This window comes from Bos mutus, chromosome 7, assembly GCF_027580195.1.
Source record: "Bos mutus isolate GX-2022 chromosome 7, NWIPB_WYAK_1.1, whole genome shotgun sequence".
NCBI classification, from domain to species: Eukaryota; Metazoa; Chordata; class Mammalia; order Artiodactyla; family Bovidae; genus Bos; species Bos mutus.
In genome coordinates, this window is record NC_091623.1 from 38,969,955 (window position 1) to 38,986,810 (window position 16,856).

The 16,856-nt window shown below is 47.0% G+C and overlaps 1 long non-coding RNA gene across 2 annotated transcripts in view; it reads right to left on the reverse strand.

Moving 5' to 3' along the window:
* Positions 1-280: 280 nt before the first annotated feature.
* The window catches only part of LOC138988483 (uncharacterized), a 60,904-nt gene continuing 44,328 nt past the window's right edge, over positions 281-16,856 (reverse strand). Inside the window, exon 5 of one of the 2 annotated variants that reach the window (XR_011464712.1) lies at positions 281-8,024. This is a non-coding gene — a long non-coding RNA (uncharacterized lncRNA). Of the gene's footprint in view, positions 8,028-16,856 lie in introns of both variants that reach the window. The other variant, XR_011464713.1, reaches the window with a different exon arrangement.

A 16,856-nucleotide genomic window follows, 5' to 3' on the forward strand; every position in this document is an offset into this window, starting at 1 on the left:
AACTTGCAATTATTTGATTCTCCCAGCATTTAACAAGTAAGCTATTCCAGAATTCCAGGCTAGGCTCTGAATAGCTACCAAAGGAGGAAACTTTATCTCCTCATGTTCATAAACACATAGGAATCTCCCTTTCTCTCCCTCTCTCTCCCATTATCTTTATGTTATTAGTGGACAAAATGTCAATTTACAGTTGAGATTTATTTCTTCAAATTCTTTACTCATGAATCGGGCAGAAACTGCAAGCCAAACACATTTATTCCATTCTGAAGGACTAGTCTCTTTCAAGCCATCAGCAGTAACAGCATATAAATCTGTCAGCATAATAGTAGTTGTTCAAGGCAAATCTGTAGCTTAATTACCGAGAAGGTGCAGCAGAAGAAAATGGTCCTCAAACTCTGAATCGATGTAGAAAAGACTGTTCAATTTATTTAAATTAAAATGTTCACTGAGCAACCACCGTTACTCTCTAAGTACAACGCAGTCGGCAAGCTGGACACCCGAAGAAAGAACTTTGGGAAAAGCGTGCAAATGTCAAGCGCAAGGCTACACCCACAAAAGGTGCTCAGCAAACACTGGATTTCCCCTAAGGATCTTGATCTCTCCTGTGAATCCGGGCATGTGTCTTCAAAAGTACCGTGACTCAGCTCAACTCAGATATGTCCCCAGGTGGGTCAGGCAGAGGGGAGCAGCCCAACTTGACAGCCTGGTCTGTGCCCTGCATGGCGCAGAGCTCTCATGTACAGAAAATCTCCTTTCTGTCTCCATAGGTTAGTCTTTTGTTCCCGTTTGCCAAAATAGGGAACGGGAGCACTCGGAGATTAAATAAATTGCTTGATTAAATGTGATAGATATAGAATGCAAATTAAGTTTTGTTCATCCATAGCCATATTCATCTCATTCAGAACACATTTATTGATCACCTGGAATCCCTGAGGCTGAGGATTCAAACAGGACATGCTCCAAATACCCAAAGAACCTTCACTTAATGTGGGATGATACATATAAAACAAGGACCTTCTTGAAAGTGGGAATATCATCATGGAGGTACACTTGATAGGCTTCCTGAGTGGTTTCTACCGTAAAGAATCTGCCTGCAATGTGGGAGACCCAGGTTCGATCCCTGGGTCAGGAAGATCCCCTGGAGGAGGGCATGGCAACCCACTCCAGTTTTCTTGCCTGGAGAATCCCATGCACAGAGGAGCCTGGCGGGCTACAGTCCACGGGATCACAAAGAGTTGGGCATGACTGAGTGAGTAACGCTTTTCACTTTTCTCACACTTGGTAGGACAGAAGAGAAAATGGCTCATTCTGCCAAGGTGGAATAGTGAAGGGATAGTGAAGACTTTACCAGAAGGAAAGCTATGACCAACCTAGACAGCATATTAAAAAGCAGAGACATTACTTTGCCAACAAAGGTCCGTCTAGTCAAGGCTATGGTTTTTCCAGTGGTCATGTATGGATGTGAGAGTTGGACTGTGAAGAAAGCTGAGCACCAAAGAATTGATGCTTTTGAGCTGTGGTGTTGGAGAAGACTCTTGAGAGTCCCTTGGACTGCAAGGAGATCCAACCAGTCCATCCTAAAGGAGATCAGTCCTGGGTGTTCATTGGAAGAACTGATATTGAAGCTGAAACTCCAATCCTTGGGCCACCTCATGTGACGAGTTGACTCATTGGAAAAGACTCTGATGCTGGGAGGGATTGGGGGCAGGAGGAGAAGGGAATGACAGAGGATGAGATGGCTGGATGGCATCACTGACTCGATGGACATGAGTCTGGGTGAACTCCGGGAGTTGGTGTTGGACAGGGAGGCCTGGCGTGCTGCAATTCATGGGGTCGCAAAGAGTCAGACACGACTGAGCGGCTGAACTGACTGAATAATAGACGAGTTGTGAAAAATTAATAGGAGCTCATGGGGCCATCTACGGGAGGAAGAGACAGAGACAGGGGTGGTGTGGGAGTGCTGTGGCGTGGGTGTGGGGACTGCAAACACCAGGTCCTCGGGACTCGAGGAGCAGCAAGTCGTTCAGTTGGCCTGGAACGTGGGTGGTGTGACGAGGGTGGCAGGAACTGACCCTGGGGGAGGGCGCAGAGGTGCCAGCAGGAGGGGGTGTCAGACCAAAGAGTTCAGGCTTGACCCGAAGGTCATGGGGACCCAGCAACCTGTTTTAAGCAAGAGGATGACACCCTTAGAAAGGTATGGTCTAATGCCCCTTACTGGTGGTTTGGGAAAAGGTTAGAGAGAGACTTATTCAAGGAGGCAGGAAGCTCTGAGACAGTGCTTCTCCACCAGTCCTGGCAAGAAAGGCCCAGATCCACGCAGGGGCTCAGAAATGCCCCCTGAAGCATCTCTGTGCCCCCAGCGACGAGAACTGACATCAAGGAGCAGGAGAGCCTTGCCCTCAGCCTCACGCTCCTGTTCAGCCCTCCGGCTAGATTTTGTGAAAGCCGGCGTTCCAGTGATGCTGACCTTGCAAGGGCCCTGAAATGAGCCCATCAGTCACTCTTTGCATCAAGTTAAGGAGACCCCTATTAAAGGGAACGGCAGACACCCCAGGAGGAATGCAGCATTACCAGCCACTAATGCCCTGCCCTTAATTGCTTCACCAGATTAATTAGGTGGCTCCCCAGCAAGGCCCTAATTGAACGAGGACAGAACAGGTAAATGTTGATGCTGGTGAGGGAGTAAACGAGATTCAAAGCACTGGGCAAAGCCTGGGAAGAAGGGGGCTCAGGAATCTGGGCAGAAATGGGGCCCCGAAAACAAAGGAGAGAGCCAGGAGAGAAGGAGGGGCAAGGAAACTTAACGACCAGAGGAGGCCAGCAGGCTCATCAGGCCACAGGCCGCAGGCCGCCTAGAAGATGCCTTTCCCCACCTGAGACAGGTTCTCTGTCCTAGAGAGACCCTCACCTGGGACGGGAATGGGGCCCAGTCAGTGTCACCTTTACATCCAGCCACGCCTGTAGAGCTCTGAGCAGAACACTGGATGCTTTCTATGCATTCCCTCAGTTAACCACACGACCATGCTATGAGATACCCTTACAGTTTCCAGGTTTCCCAGGGAACTGAGGCCCAGAGAGCCTGGGTAAATCGCCCACGGTCACACCACTGAGCACCAGAGTTAGGGCTTGAGTGTAGACCCGTTTGGCTCCAGAATCTTAACTGCTAAGTCAGCTCACACCTCTCAGCACCCACTCCAGCAATCACTGCCTTGACTCTTCTAACTGGTGTAGGGTTCCCATGGCCTGCGGAGGTGGTTTGACATTTAGAAATCCTTGGATGCATTTAAAAAACGCCAGCCCCGCTCCATTTGCACCCCACATGGGCAGATGTTACTGCACCCTCACCATTGCCTGGAGCTGCACTCCACGCTGCACCAGGAGACCCATCCTCCCCGCTGTCTGAGCACCAACAGAAGAGTTACATACCAGGGAAGCTGCTGGATTCTTGCAGCAGGAAGTGATAAAACTGGAATTACAACCCAAGTCTGTTTGACCTTAAAGCAAATGCATGTCTACTCCATGACCTTCTCAGATGATGCTTGAGCTGGGTTTGACCAATGGGGCACAGAGGTGCAGAAACGTGGCAACTGTAGGCACAGGGAATACCACAGGCAAAGGAGTGCAGTGTAGGCACGGTGTGGCCAAAAAAAAAAAAATGCCTGGAGAAGGGCGAGGAGGCTAATATGCTGGTGGGAGAAGAGGGGTGGCGGGAGATGAGACTGGAAAAGGAGTTTGGAATGATGTTGGGAAAGCGACGATCTGGGAGGCATCCAGGGGAGGGAAATGCCCTCACGGTTGATGAGATGATGCAGGTGTATGAAGACCATGCGGAGAACACAGCCTGCAGTGATGTTGGCTGGTTACTACTAAGTTATACCGAAGCCTCACAGAGGGATAATTAGAAACCAAGGCTCAAGGTGAGCGCTTAACTAGTTTACAAAGAGGCCCTTATCTCCTGCAGAGGGAGAGCATCAAGATCTGAACATCAGTGATACTTAAGTACTCAGCCACAGGAGGTCTGTGTGATAAGTGAAGGGCTGGAACTGGGAAAACCTGGGGCACGGAAACGGGAAAATCTGGCTGGGTGCTTCTTTGCGGAGCCCCTGAATCACCAGAGCTTGGAGAAGCGGCCTGCCTCCCTGGAGAAAGAACTAGCAGCTCCAAGAAGGAAGATTCTGCTGAGTTCTTTTCCCACAAAACACCAGATAACCCGTCAGGAACTAATTCTACCCACATGTCTGACTGCCAAGCTAATTACTAGGATTAACCCCACATTACCTGACTGAAGACTTGCTGTACCTGAGAAGGAAGGAAACGGATTTCCGCTGAAGAAGCTGCAAGAATCATCATGTGTTATATGAGGACATGAGCTGGAGAGTGCCTCTGGGACTGAATTCTGGGGACACAGCACTTGATCAAGGGAGTTACAAAATAAAACTGGATGAGAAAAAATTCATAACCTGAGACAATTTTCTCAGGACATGGGATTTACTACCCTGGCAAGGACCCAAGGGGATGGGACAAACCTTCAGCTATGATGGCTCTTAGAAACCTGGAAAACACAATGTCCTAGGCTGGACAAAGTGGAAATGCCAGGGAATAAAAAAGCTAAAGAGACTGGGATGCTGGAGTAGATATATTATTGATGCTAGGAGGCCTACTGAGGGATCGTATGTTCCATGAGGGGCCCAGAAGATTCCAAAGCCACTGGGAATGTGCTGGTGAGAGGGGCACCAATAACACGCAGGAGTTCAGGGGTGGCCTTGTCTGCAGGCCAGGCAGTTCACAGAACTGCACTCAGGATGGGAAGTAAGAGATGCTAGTCGGTGCAGCTCAGCCACTAACAGCCAGAAGGCCACAGTTATCATAACAACAGTGAGGACAGGGTGGTGGCCAAGGATGCTTGATCCAGGAAGTTGTAGAGAAAATTAAGAGAGTATGGTATCCCAACGGGCAAAAGTGGCCAGTGCTGCTTAACGTTTACAAGCAGGAGCAAGACCAGAGGGCAAGAATCAGCTTCATGAACAGGTAGCCTCTGTCCCAGATCACATCTAGGACTATCTGTGGGGCCTTTTATGACCAGCTGTAGGAGGGAAAAAAAGCCTAAGCTTGGTGTGCCTATGGATCAGGTCAATATGTGAGTGGAAACTAAAAGTGTATGGTAATTGTATATAGCTATATTCAGAAATGGCTTTGTAACACAGTTGCTGCTAATTCCCTTCAGTCGTGTCTGACTCTGTGCGACTCCATAGATGGCAGCCTACCAGGCTCCCCCGTCCCTGGGATTCTCCAGGCAAGAATGCTGGAGTGGGTTGCCATTTCCTTCTCCAATGCATGAAAGTGAAAAGTGAAAGTGAAGTCGCTCAGTGTCCGACTCTTCGAGACCCCATGGACTGCAGCCCACCAGGCTGCTCTGTCCATGGGAGTTTCCAGGCAAGTGGAGAGCAGAAAGCTCCCCAAAGAGCAAGTGATGTGTCTCATAATTACTTTTGTGTGTAACAAAAAGAGACCCTAGGCAAGAATATACATATAGATTCCTGGGCAGGGACCGATGACCTACCCAGACCATTAACCCAGAACCTAGAAGGTAAAACACTGGAAGACTAGGGACAAGAAGTTCTGGGACAGAAGCAAACAGATGGCAAGTTGTTATGTGCACAGAGTATGGAGAATTTTTATTTCCCACGGTGACACCCGGCAGAAAGCCTCTACTGTGGAAGAGATGGTGAGCAATCAAGTAAACGAAAATGACAGTTGGCACAAGCCAGCTTTCACTATTGTCACGGCAGGGTGGGAATACTGAGCCAGGAGCAGAGATGACCGCTACATGGGACTCTACGACGTGCACTTCCGTTTGCTAAGGCTGATCTAGCTGCCACTGCCTCCGAATAGTTAGCCTGTGAACCACAGACACAAACGGGTGTGATTCCATGCTCTGGCATTACTCACTGAGCAAACCAAACCGTCTGTGTGGCGGCAGGCGAACAACACTGAGCCCCTCCCACTTTAGAAGGGCCGGTAGCCCACCCTCAGAGGAATCGATCCCTGTTCTGGATACTCATTTGCCTTTCCTCTTCACAGATGCTCAGGCAGTGTCCCTGTCTGGAGGCTTACAGAATGCTCGAGCTGCAGGACAGAATCCACGTAACATGGCATCCAATCAGGGGACCACTTCCCAGCCAAGAACACAGTTGGTATCACCCACTGCCCCCTCCAGAATCAGCCAGCCTCACAGAATACTGGAACAACCTATGAAGATACATCTGAAGCACCATCTTTAGGCCCAGCAGGCTACCAGCAATGGGCTGGCATCAGAGGGCCTCTAAATGTCTCAGTAGGAAGAATACATGGGGTTTCCCAGGTGGCACTCGTGGTAAAGAACCTGCATGCTGATGCAGGAGATGTAAGAAATGTGGGTTGAAACCCCCTGCATCAGATTCTCTGGAGGAGGGCACGGTAACCCACTCCAGTATTCTCACCTGGAGAACCCCATGGACAAAGGAGACTGCTTGGCTACAATCCATGGGGGTCGCAAAAAGTCTACACGACTGAAGTGACTTAGCACGCATGCATGCAGGAAGAATACGAGCACCTGGGAGCCAGGAGTAGGCACAGAAGTAGCCCACTTATCACCACTCTCAGGGACCTCTTGGGGCGCTCTGGGCATCTTCTTCCTTCAGTTCTGGACTCTGCAGGGCTGGAGGGCCTGGTCACCAATGGGGTCACACTCTTGTGTGGAAGGATGGCAAGAGTCCCTTGAACTACAAGCTAGGACTGCTGCCCAACCACTCAGACCCCTCCAATCCAAGGACCAGCAAGTGAGAAGAGGAGTCAGCATCTTGGCAGAGATCCTTTACCCCAACCAACAGAAGGAAGGAAGGGCTGTTTCGACAAGATGAGGGCAGGAAAGAAGCTGTGTGGCAGCAGGATGGCCCAGCTGGGTGCTCCTTGGCACTCCTTACCCAGCTGTAACTGTGAACGGACGTGGGCAGCAACCCTGGCCTGAGAAGGCTGTGATCTTCAACGTATCAGACCCCTCGGGTAGGAGGGTTTGGGTTACCCCATAGGTAAGCCAGCAAAGAGGGTGTCTGGGAGTGAAGAGGGCTGAGAGTGGAAGGAGGGAAAGCACGGTTATCACTGAGGCCGTGAGACCTAATGTAGCCACAGGAGGCACAGTTCATGTCTCACACCTCCCTCTTCCAAGCCTCCCGCCAGGAATAAAGGCACGTTATCCTCCTGCTGCTCGGAGGAGCACTAGGCCACGCTTCCCTCAGGCCGCCTGCCCTCACTGGCTGAGCACAGCGGGAGTTGGAGAGCCACCCAGCCCTGCTCCACGGCTTCTCCAACAGGAAACTTGTGCTGGGTCAGGTCCCATCAGCGCAGCTGAGACTTTCTTGGAGCTTCGCTCTAGCCTGTGACTTCTCCCATCCCACCCTTCCGTCCTCTTCTCCTTTGATGGTGTCCAGGAGCTCTCCCTGCCTACACCAGCTCCCGACCCTGCACGGGCACTTCCCCCAACGGATCTCTTGCGTGTCTAATCCTGTTTCAGCGACTTTTTTTTCAGAAGTCCTGAAAGATGCACCCACCATACTTTGTGCTCCATGAAGGCGGGACTCATACCTGCCTTGTTTGCTGCTATGTCCCGGTGCCCTGCACCATTCCTAGGAACTGAGTCAGTCAGGGCACTCCTTAACCACGGCGGCATCGACAACGCGGTAGGAGAGCCACCCAGACTGGATGGAAAAGAGGGCAATAAGGCCGGGTACGCTTTCAGAAACACTGGCAGCGAAAGAGAAATATTAGCAGGACTGGGGGGTGAAGGCAACTAAGGAGAAAGCACGACAGACAGTTCTTCCGGAGCTGGAAGGGCGTGGCCACGTTTCTGTGCTGAGGAGAAGTCAGTGAGGAGGGCAAGACTGCAGGTCCCCGACGCGGAGTACCGGTGGATGAGCGCGGAGGAGCAGCTGAGACGGTGAGCGCTGCCTGGAGTCTCTAGGTTTTAGCGTCGTGGGAGGAAAGGCCGTCTGCTGAGAGAGAGAAAGGCTGGTGAGGGATGGTAGAGACCGTGAGGGGAATGCGGGAACCAGCCCCACGGCGAACGGCCACAGAGCACTCTGCGCCGGGCGGAAGGCTGACAGGAGGGGCTGTCCTGAGGCCAGCACAAGGCGCCTGGAACTCCAGCCCGGGGGTGTCTTCAGCCTCCCTGAGGGGCCCTGTGGAGAACTGGAGACGGTAGACCGCTGTGCTGACACAGCGAGGGGAAGCAGCCTCTGAGGAGGGCCGTGGGGCGGAAGCCAGCGAGTGAGAGGAGGCTGCCGGTGACCGATTTTAAACAGCGATACCACGGCCACGCTTGGAGAAGGAACTCACGCTGAAGGGATAATAAACTGACCACCTTTCTTCCTGTATCTTGTCTAATTTTCCCACATGAAAGTATTTTCTGCCCACAGATGAAGTCCTGGAGGCTCAGAGAGGTTTGTAGAACATGCCCAATATTTTCCCTCAAAGTTCTGTGTATTGAAAAACTCACCCAAGATGTGGATTTGACTAGGTCAAGAAGATATCTCTCCAAGGGAATGGAGATAATTGCACTGGCTGTGTTCAAAATGGGCTCTGGCAAGAACGTTAAGAAGTTGTGCAAATGAGATGGCTTCTAAAAACTTGTTCACTCATTATGAGGGCCCCTCATCCATTATCTGATAAAGATAATTTGAGTCAAGTAAAGAGTGAAGTTCAAAATGAAAGCAATAAAGGATTTATTTTCAAATCTGGTGATGACTGTCTTCCCATAAGCATTCTAGTGATGCAGATTTATGGACATATGTGACTCTGCAACGGGTCTTAAAATTATAGTGCATTCCCCACGGTGCCATCTTTGACAGCTGGTCCCACGCAAATATGAGACTGGACTATTAACCACACAACATCACAGATGAATGTGGAGAAAATGGTTCAGGCTGTCATTCGTTTTAATTTTTTAAGGAATTAACTAGAAGAAACATGAAAAGATTCATTATATACAGAAGAGGAAACGAAATTACTTTCCTGGTGTTTTCTTACTGGAGCTGAAAGAGATAATGCACTGAATTATGTGTAATGTATAACCACTTCATTAAGGAGAAATTTTACTAAAATAGTATTTTAAAAATCCAAAATGAATCAGATCTTTGGGAAGTTTATGAATTGTTTAAAAGAAAAAAAAAAGGTCAGTAGGAGTGCCAGAACGAATTTGTGCTACAAGTTGATTCTGAATCAATGTTAATGTGCTAAGACGCTTGCTCATTGCAAGTAATACCCAGATTACAATGGATTTGTTTCTAATTTTTCATAAGTGAGTAGTTCAGAGCTTGAGACATCTTGCTAAAGAAAAAAAAAAAAATGCTGCTACAGAACCAATATGGGTCAGACTCATCATGGTAAGGAGCTTTAGATACCCAATCCTTTGGAGAGCTGATCCGGCAAGGCTGTTCATTTCATGATGAAAGAATGGAGGCCCAGAGGTAGCCCGCGTGGAGCTAGTCTACCCTGGCAGGGCCAGTCTGTGCTCTGCATCCTGTGAGGGGCTGTGGCATTTGAGAGGAAAGACACAAAGCTTAGAGAAAGTGAGAGTGGGAGGCGCTCAGTCATGTTGACTCTTTGTGACCCCATGGACTATACCTTCCATGGAATTCTCCAGGCCAGAATACTGGAGTGGGTAGCCATTCCTTCTCCAGGGGACCTTCCCAACCCAGGGGTCAAACCCAGGTCTCCCACATTGCAGGCAGATTTTTACCAGCTGAGCCACAGGGGAAGCCCAAGAATACTGGAGTGGGTAGCCTATCCCTTCTCCAGGGGATCTTCCTGACCCAGGAATCAAACTGGAGTCTCCTGCATTGCAGGCGGATTCTTTGCCAACTGAGCTATGAGTGAAGAAGCTTAGAGAAATTCTACCTAATTCTTAGTTACAGAGCAGGGCCATGAAGAGCACAAGTGCTCAAAAGAGTAATATCCTGAAGGTCTAGAGCCTTACTTGCTCAGGGGAAGGTTAATGACTTTTTATTTTCAAAGTACTGATTTTTTAACAGCAAGATTGTATAGTGTGTGAGGCCTCTGTTAATTGAATAAGAGGGGTAGAACCCAGCTCTAAGTATTGAATACAGTTGCCTTCTAGAACCTAGAAGAAGTGGAGAGGTGGTGGGCTTGACAGTTGTGCCCAGTGGCTGACTTGGTGCAGAGGCAGTGGATACAAGGATCAGCAGAAAACCACATAATCACAAATCTTGGGTGTCTCAGTTCAATTCAGATGAGCTCAGCACCAGGCTCATCAGAATTCTGGGGATTCTGGCCACCTGGGATCTTACATAGTACCAGAGAGACTCAATCGCTCAGTCATGTCCAACTCTTTGCAACCCCATGAACCGTAGGCTACCAGGCTCCTCGGCCCATGGGATTTCCCAGACAAGAATACTGGAGTGGTTCAATCCAGAGATTGAACCCAAGGCTCCTGCACTGCAGGCAGATTCTTTACCATCTGAGCCCCCATGGAAGCCCATACCAGAGACGAAGGCCTCCTAATGAGAACTGTAAGCAATGTGAAACAATGAAAATGTGAGGAAAAGCCCTGGGCTTTGGGGGATCCGTTCAGCTGCACTAGCTCCTGAGCATACCACCCCCAACTCCTCCATTTCTGAAGTGACACCTTTTGAAGTTCCAAGATGGTTTCAGCTCTCAAAGTTCCAAGGTGATGTTGGGTTGTTTATTTCTGCTCTCTGATGGAGCTGTCAAACAAAGAAGTTAGTGTAATAGAAAATGCTCTGTGCACAGAGCCACTGAAGTATGTGAAGTGAAAGTTGCTCAGTCGTGTCCAACTCTTTGTGAGCCCTTGGACTCTACAGTCCATGGAATTCTCCAGACCAGAATACTGGAGTGGGTAGCCTTTCCCTTCTCCAGGGGATCTTCCCTACCCAGGGATCGAACCCAGGTCTCCTGTGTCTCCTGTATTGGCAGACGGATTTTTTACCAGCTGAGCTACCAGGGAATCCCTACACATAGCTATTGCTTTGAATCAAATACTCTCTATACCAGGGAAGATCTCTCAAACTGCTCTCATTTTATTTCTGAGTAGCCTTTAAAATAACCAAATGAGATCAGTCATTTGTGCTTGGAGACCCAGAAACCGACTGCTGGAAGCATTTAATCTTTAACATTTCAGTTCAGTTCAGTTGCTCAGTCGTGTCCGACTCTTTGCGACCCTATGAATCGCAGCACACCAGGCCTCCCTGTCCATCACCAACTCTCAGAGTTCACCCAAATCCACGTCCATCAAGTCCGTGATGCCATCCAGCCATCTCATCCTCTGTCCCCTTTTCCTCCTGCCCCCAATCCCTCCCAGCATCAGGGTCTTTGCCAATGAGTCAACTCTTCACATGAGGTGGCCAAAGTACTGGAGTTTCAGCTTTAGCATCATTCCTTCCAAAGAAATCCCAGGGCTGATCTCCTTCAGAATGGACTGGTTGGATCTCCTTGCAGTCCAGGGGACTCTCAAGAGTCTTCTCCAGCACCACAGTTCAAAAGCATCAATTCTTCGGTGCTCAGCTTTCTTCACAGTCCAACTCTAACATTTCCTCACCCAAATAAACCAGTCATTTGTCTCTGTCCATGAAAGAAAACTATATTGACTGAAGTCTCTTCTCATTATTCTTTTTTCTTCTCCTAAGTATGTATTACACTTGATCAGAGCAATTAGCCGTGATCCAATTCAGGTAGGAAGGCATTTTCAAAAGCCTGACAACCGATCTGAATTCCAAATCCATTGCCAGAATGGCTTCAGTGTGTACACATGTGTGCCCTGTTCTAAATCAAGGAGAAAAAGGATGAAGTTCTCTTAAAGGTGGCCCGAGATGATGGCACTGACTGACACTTTTGCTCCTGAGAACTGCTGCCGAGCTCTGTCGGGGGAGGTGTGCCCTGGCATGCAGACAGGGCGTGAAGGTGTCACAGGAACCAGTGAGCAAACAGAAAGTGTGCCCAGACCTCCTGTTCGATGATCTCAAAGCAGTAGAAAGAAATCAACTGCAAGTCTTTTTTTATAGATGCCAAAGTGGCTTTTTAAAGATTAGCATTCTAAATGCCAGATGGTTAATGAAGGTCAGGCAGGCAACTTTCATAATTTGTCATTATGAGTTTAGCTGTGTGCCTTTATTAGGAATTGATGGATAACTTCCTACTTGGCAATATTTTAGGGAGTATTCTTCCTGTAATATGAAAGTATATAGCCTAAATGCCACTTAAAATTCTTTTTTAAAAAATAAAGCTAGGAAGGCAAATGAACTGCTCAACAGCCATATTTGTGCAGCCAGATGAGATTACTTGCTTGCTTTACTTTCACCTGGAGGAGTCTTTGTGCATCTGAATCACATTTTTACTGACTTTTGAGTTCAAGAACCAAAGCTGAGGAGGATAACGCCGAAAAAACTGCTGTTAAAATGGCCGTTGCAGTACAGATTTCAGAGGCTAGAGGGCATGATTGCTATAGCTGATCCAAAGCAAGGAAAAGCAAAATCTATTCATCTGATTCTCATACAAGGACCTAGAGGCTTTAAATTTTGGATCATGAGTGCAGGCTTGTTTTTCATTAAAAATCCAAGTCAGTATCTGCAAGAAGGAGCAGCAGAATAAAACGTGCATTTTCTATGGTTGTTGTAGGCGTTTCTTGCAGAGGCCTTGGGCTTGTGAGAGTAAGTGGACCACCCTCCAAGGGGCCCTTTCAGATCAGATCAGATCAGTCACTCAGTCGTGTCCGACTCTTTGCGACCCCATGAATCGCAGCACACCAGGCCTCCCTGTCCATCACAAACTCCTGGAGTTCACTCAGACTCACGTCCATCGAATCAGTGACGCCATCCTGCCATCTCATCCTCTGTCGTACCCTTCTCCTCCTGCCCCAATCCCTCCCAGCATCAGAGTCTTTTCCAACGAGTCAACTCTTCGCATGAGGTGGCCAAAGTACTGGAGTTTCAGCTTCAGCATCATTCCCTCCAAAGAAATCCCAGGGCTGATCTCCTTCAGAATGGACTGCTTGGATCTCCTTGCAGTCCAAGGGACTCTCAAGAGTCTTCTCCAACACCACAGTTCAAAAGCATCAATTCTTCGGCGCTCAGCCTTCTTCACAGTCCAACTCTCACATCCATACATGACCACAGGAAAAACCATAGCCTTGACTAGATGAACCTTTGTTGGCAAAGTAATGTCTCTGCTTTTGAATATGCTATCTAGGTTGGTCATAACTTTCCTTCCAAGGAGGAAGCGTCTTTTAATTTCATGGCTGCAGTCACCATCTGTGGTGATTTTGGAGCCCCCCAAAATAAAGTCTGACACTGTTTCCACTGTTTCCCCATCTATTTCCCATGAAGTGATGGGACCGGATGCCATGATCTTTGTTTTCTGAATGTTGAGCTTTAAGCCAACTTTTTCACTCTCCTCTTTCACTTTCATCAAGAGGCTTTATTAGTTCCTCTGCACTTTCTGCCATAAGGGTGGTGTCATCTGCATATCTGAGGTTATTGATATTTCTCCTGGCAATCTTGATTCCAGCTTGTGTTTCTTCCAGTCCAGAGTTTCTCATGATGTACTCTGCATATAAGTTAAATAAGCAGGGTGACAATATACAGCCTTGACGTACTCCTTTTCCTATTTGGAACCAGTCTGTTGTTCCATGTCCAGTTCTAACTGTTGCTTCCTGACCTGCATGCAAATTTCTCAAGAGGCAGATCAGGTGTTCTGGTATTCCCATCTCTTTCAGAATTTTCCACAGTTTATTGTGATCCACACAGTCAAAGGCTTTGGCATAGTCAATAAAGCAGAAATAGATGCCTTTCTGGAACTCTCTTGATTTTTCCATGATCCAGCGGATGTTGGCAATTTGATCTCTGGTGCCTCTGCCTTTTGTAAAACCAGCTTGAACATCAGGAAGTTCACAGTTCACATATTGCTGAAGCCTGGCTTGGAGAATTTTGAGCATTACTTTACTAGTGTGTGAGATGAGTGCAATTGTGTGGTAGTTTGAGCATTATTTGGCATTGCCTTTCTTTGGGATTGGAATGAAAACTGACCTTTTCCAGTCCTGTGGCAACTGCTGAGTTTTCCAAATTTGCTGGCATATTGAGTGCAGCACTTTCACAGCATCATCTTTCAGGATTTGGAATAGCTCAACTGGAATTCCATCACCTCCTCTAGCTTTGTTCGTATTGATGCTTTCTAAGGCCCACTTGACTTCACATTCCAGGATGTCTGGCTCTAGGTGAGTGATCACACCATCGTGATTATCTGGGTCGTGAAGATCTTGTTCGTACAGTTCTTCTGTGTATTCTTGCCACCTCTTCTTAATATCTTCTGCTTCTGTTAGGCCCATATCATTTCTGTCCTTTATCAAGCCCGTCTTTGCATGAAATGTTCCTTTGGTATCTCTGATTTTCTTGAAGAGATCTCTAGTCTTTCCCATTCTGTTGTTTTCCTCTATTTCTTTGCATTGATCACTGAAGAAGGCTTTCTTATCTCTTCTTGCTATTCTTTGGAACTCTGCATTCAGATGTTTATATCTTTCCTTTTCTCCTTTGCTTTTCGTGTCTCTTCTTTTCACAGCTATTTGTAAGGCCTCCCCAGACAGCCATTTTGCTTTTTTGCATTTCTTTTCCATGAGGATGGTCTTGATCCCTGTCTCCTGTACAATGTCACAAACCTCATTCCATAGTTCATCAGGCACTCTATCTATCAGATCTAGGCCCTTAAATCTATTTCTCACTTCCACTGTATAATCATAAGGGATTTGATTTAGGTCATACCTGAATGGTCTAGTGGTTTTCCCTACTTTCTTCAATTTAAGTCTGAATTTGGCAATAAGGAGTTCATGGTCTGAGCCACAGTCAGCTCCTGGTCTTGTTTTTGCTGACTGTATAGAGCTTTTCCATCTTTGGCTGCAAAGAATATTATCAATCTGATTTCGGTGTTGACTATCTGGTGATGTCCATGTATAGAGTCTTCTCTTGTGTTGTTGGAAGAGGGTGTTTGTTATGACCAGTGCATTTTCTTGGCAAAACTCTATTAGTCTTTGCCCTGCTTCATTCCGTATTCCAAGGCCAAATTTGCCTGTTACTCCAGGTGTTTCTTGACTTCCTACTTTTGCATTCCAGTCCCCTATAATGAAAAGGACATCTGTTTTGGGTGTTAGTTCTAAAAGGTCTTGTAGGTCTTCATAGAACCGTTCAACTTCAGTTTCTTCACCATTACTGGTTGGGGCATAGACTTGGATTACTGTGATATTGAGTGGTTTGCCTTGGAAACGAACAGAGATTGTTCTGTCGTTTTTGAGATTGCATCCAAGTACTGCATATCAGACTCTTTTGTTGACCATGATGACCACTCCATTTCTTCTGAGGGATTCCTGCCCGTAGTAGTAAATATAATGGTCATCTGAATTAAATTCACCCATTCCAGTCCATTTCAGTTTGCTGATTCCTAGAATGTCGACAGGTTCTCCATATTTTCCTGTCTTAGGTTCATGAAGCTGTCTGCTTGATCTCCATTTGGACTTTTTGTCCCCACAACAGGAGTCCTGCTGTCAAAGAATATGTACATATGTATGCGTGTATGTATATATAATGTACTTGTGAAGGATCTCGATGCATTTCATTAGTAATGCATTATCATTAGGAAATGACCAGATTAATTCAGCTAGTGAGATGTGACTTACATGAAAACGGTTTCTTTTTAAAGTGTACGAACCTTGATCATTTTTCTTCCAAAGTGGTTAGCTAATCAGTGATGTGTGGACCTACTGCTGTTTCTGCCTTTATCTGGCCTCTTCCTATTTAGGACTTTCTGGGTCTTTTCCCATTTTCCCTTCTTTACTATGACAAACACATCACATGTTGTATGTGAGCTCAAGGCTGAGATTACCTTCCTCTTCATTTATTCTACTGTTGTTTATACCACCATACCCATATTGAAGAACAGTGGAGAAAGTAACTTCCACACTGATAAATTCTTAATTTCATCCTGTCTTTGCCTCACAAACCACAATTCTTATGATCACATTCAAATTTTTCTTGAATGAGAGTGGCCTTTCCCCTGTTTTTGCACATAGAAAGCCCTCAGGCAGGATATTTGTAGACTAATCCATGCCATGTACTCAAGGAAATGATGGGGACCTGTAAGAAGTTTCTAAAGAAGGGGTAAATGTCTCATTAGATAAAACATGAAATATTTTTTGAAGCACATCTTTTCACCTGCACCTCCAAAATATATTCCAAACTCATCCATGGTAGGCAGAATTTTGGTCCCCTTGATCTTTACTTTGTGATGTCTCTCCTGTGGATATGTTACTTTACATGGCAGAATGGACTTTGCAGGTGTAATTAAGGTCACTAATCAGATGACTTTAGAATAGGAAGGTTACTCTGGATTATCCTGGTAGGCCCAATGTAGTCACATGAGCTCTTTAAGGACGAGAGATTTCTCTAGCTGTTAGCAGGAGATGAAGGCAGATAGTCAAAGCATCAGAAGGATTTGACCACTATTGACTTAAAGATGGAGGAGGCCATATCAAGGAAATGGAAGCTTAGTCCTGCAAAGCCCCAGAGAACTGAATTCTGCCAATAATCTGAATGAGACAGAAAGCAGGATCTTCCCCAGAGTCTCCAGATAAGAGCCCAACACAGCTGATACCTTGATTTCTTGATTTCAGTTTAGGAAGGCCCTCAGTAGCAGACCCCGTTGAGAGAGGCTGTGTGCAGACTTCTAATCTATGGAACTGTGTTTGTGGTCATTATTTACAGCAGCAGTAAAACTATTAGAGTGCTCCCTCTTGTTATGTGGGATTT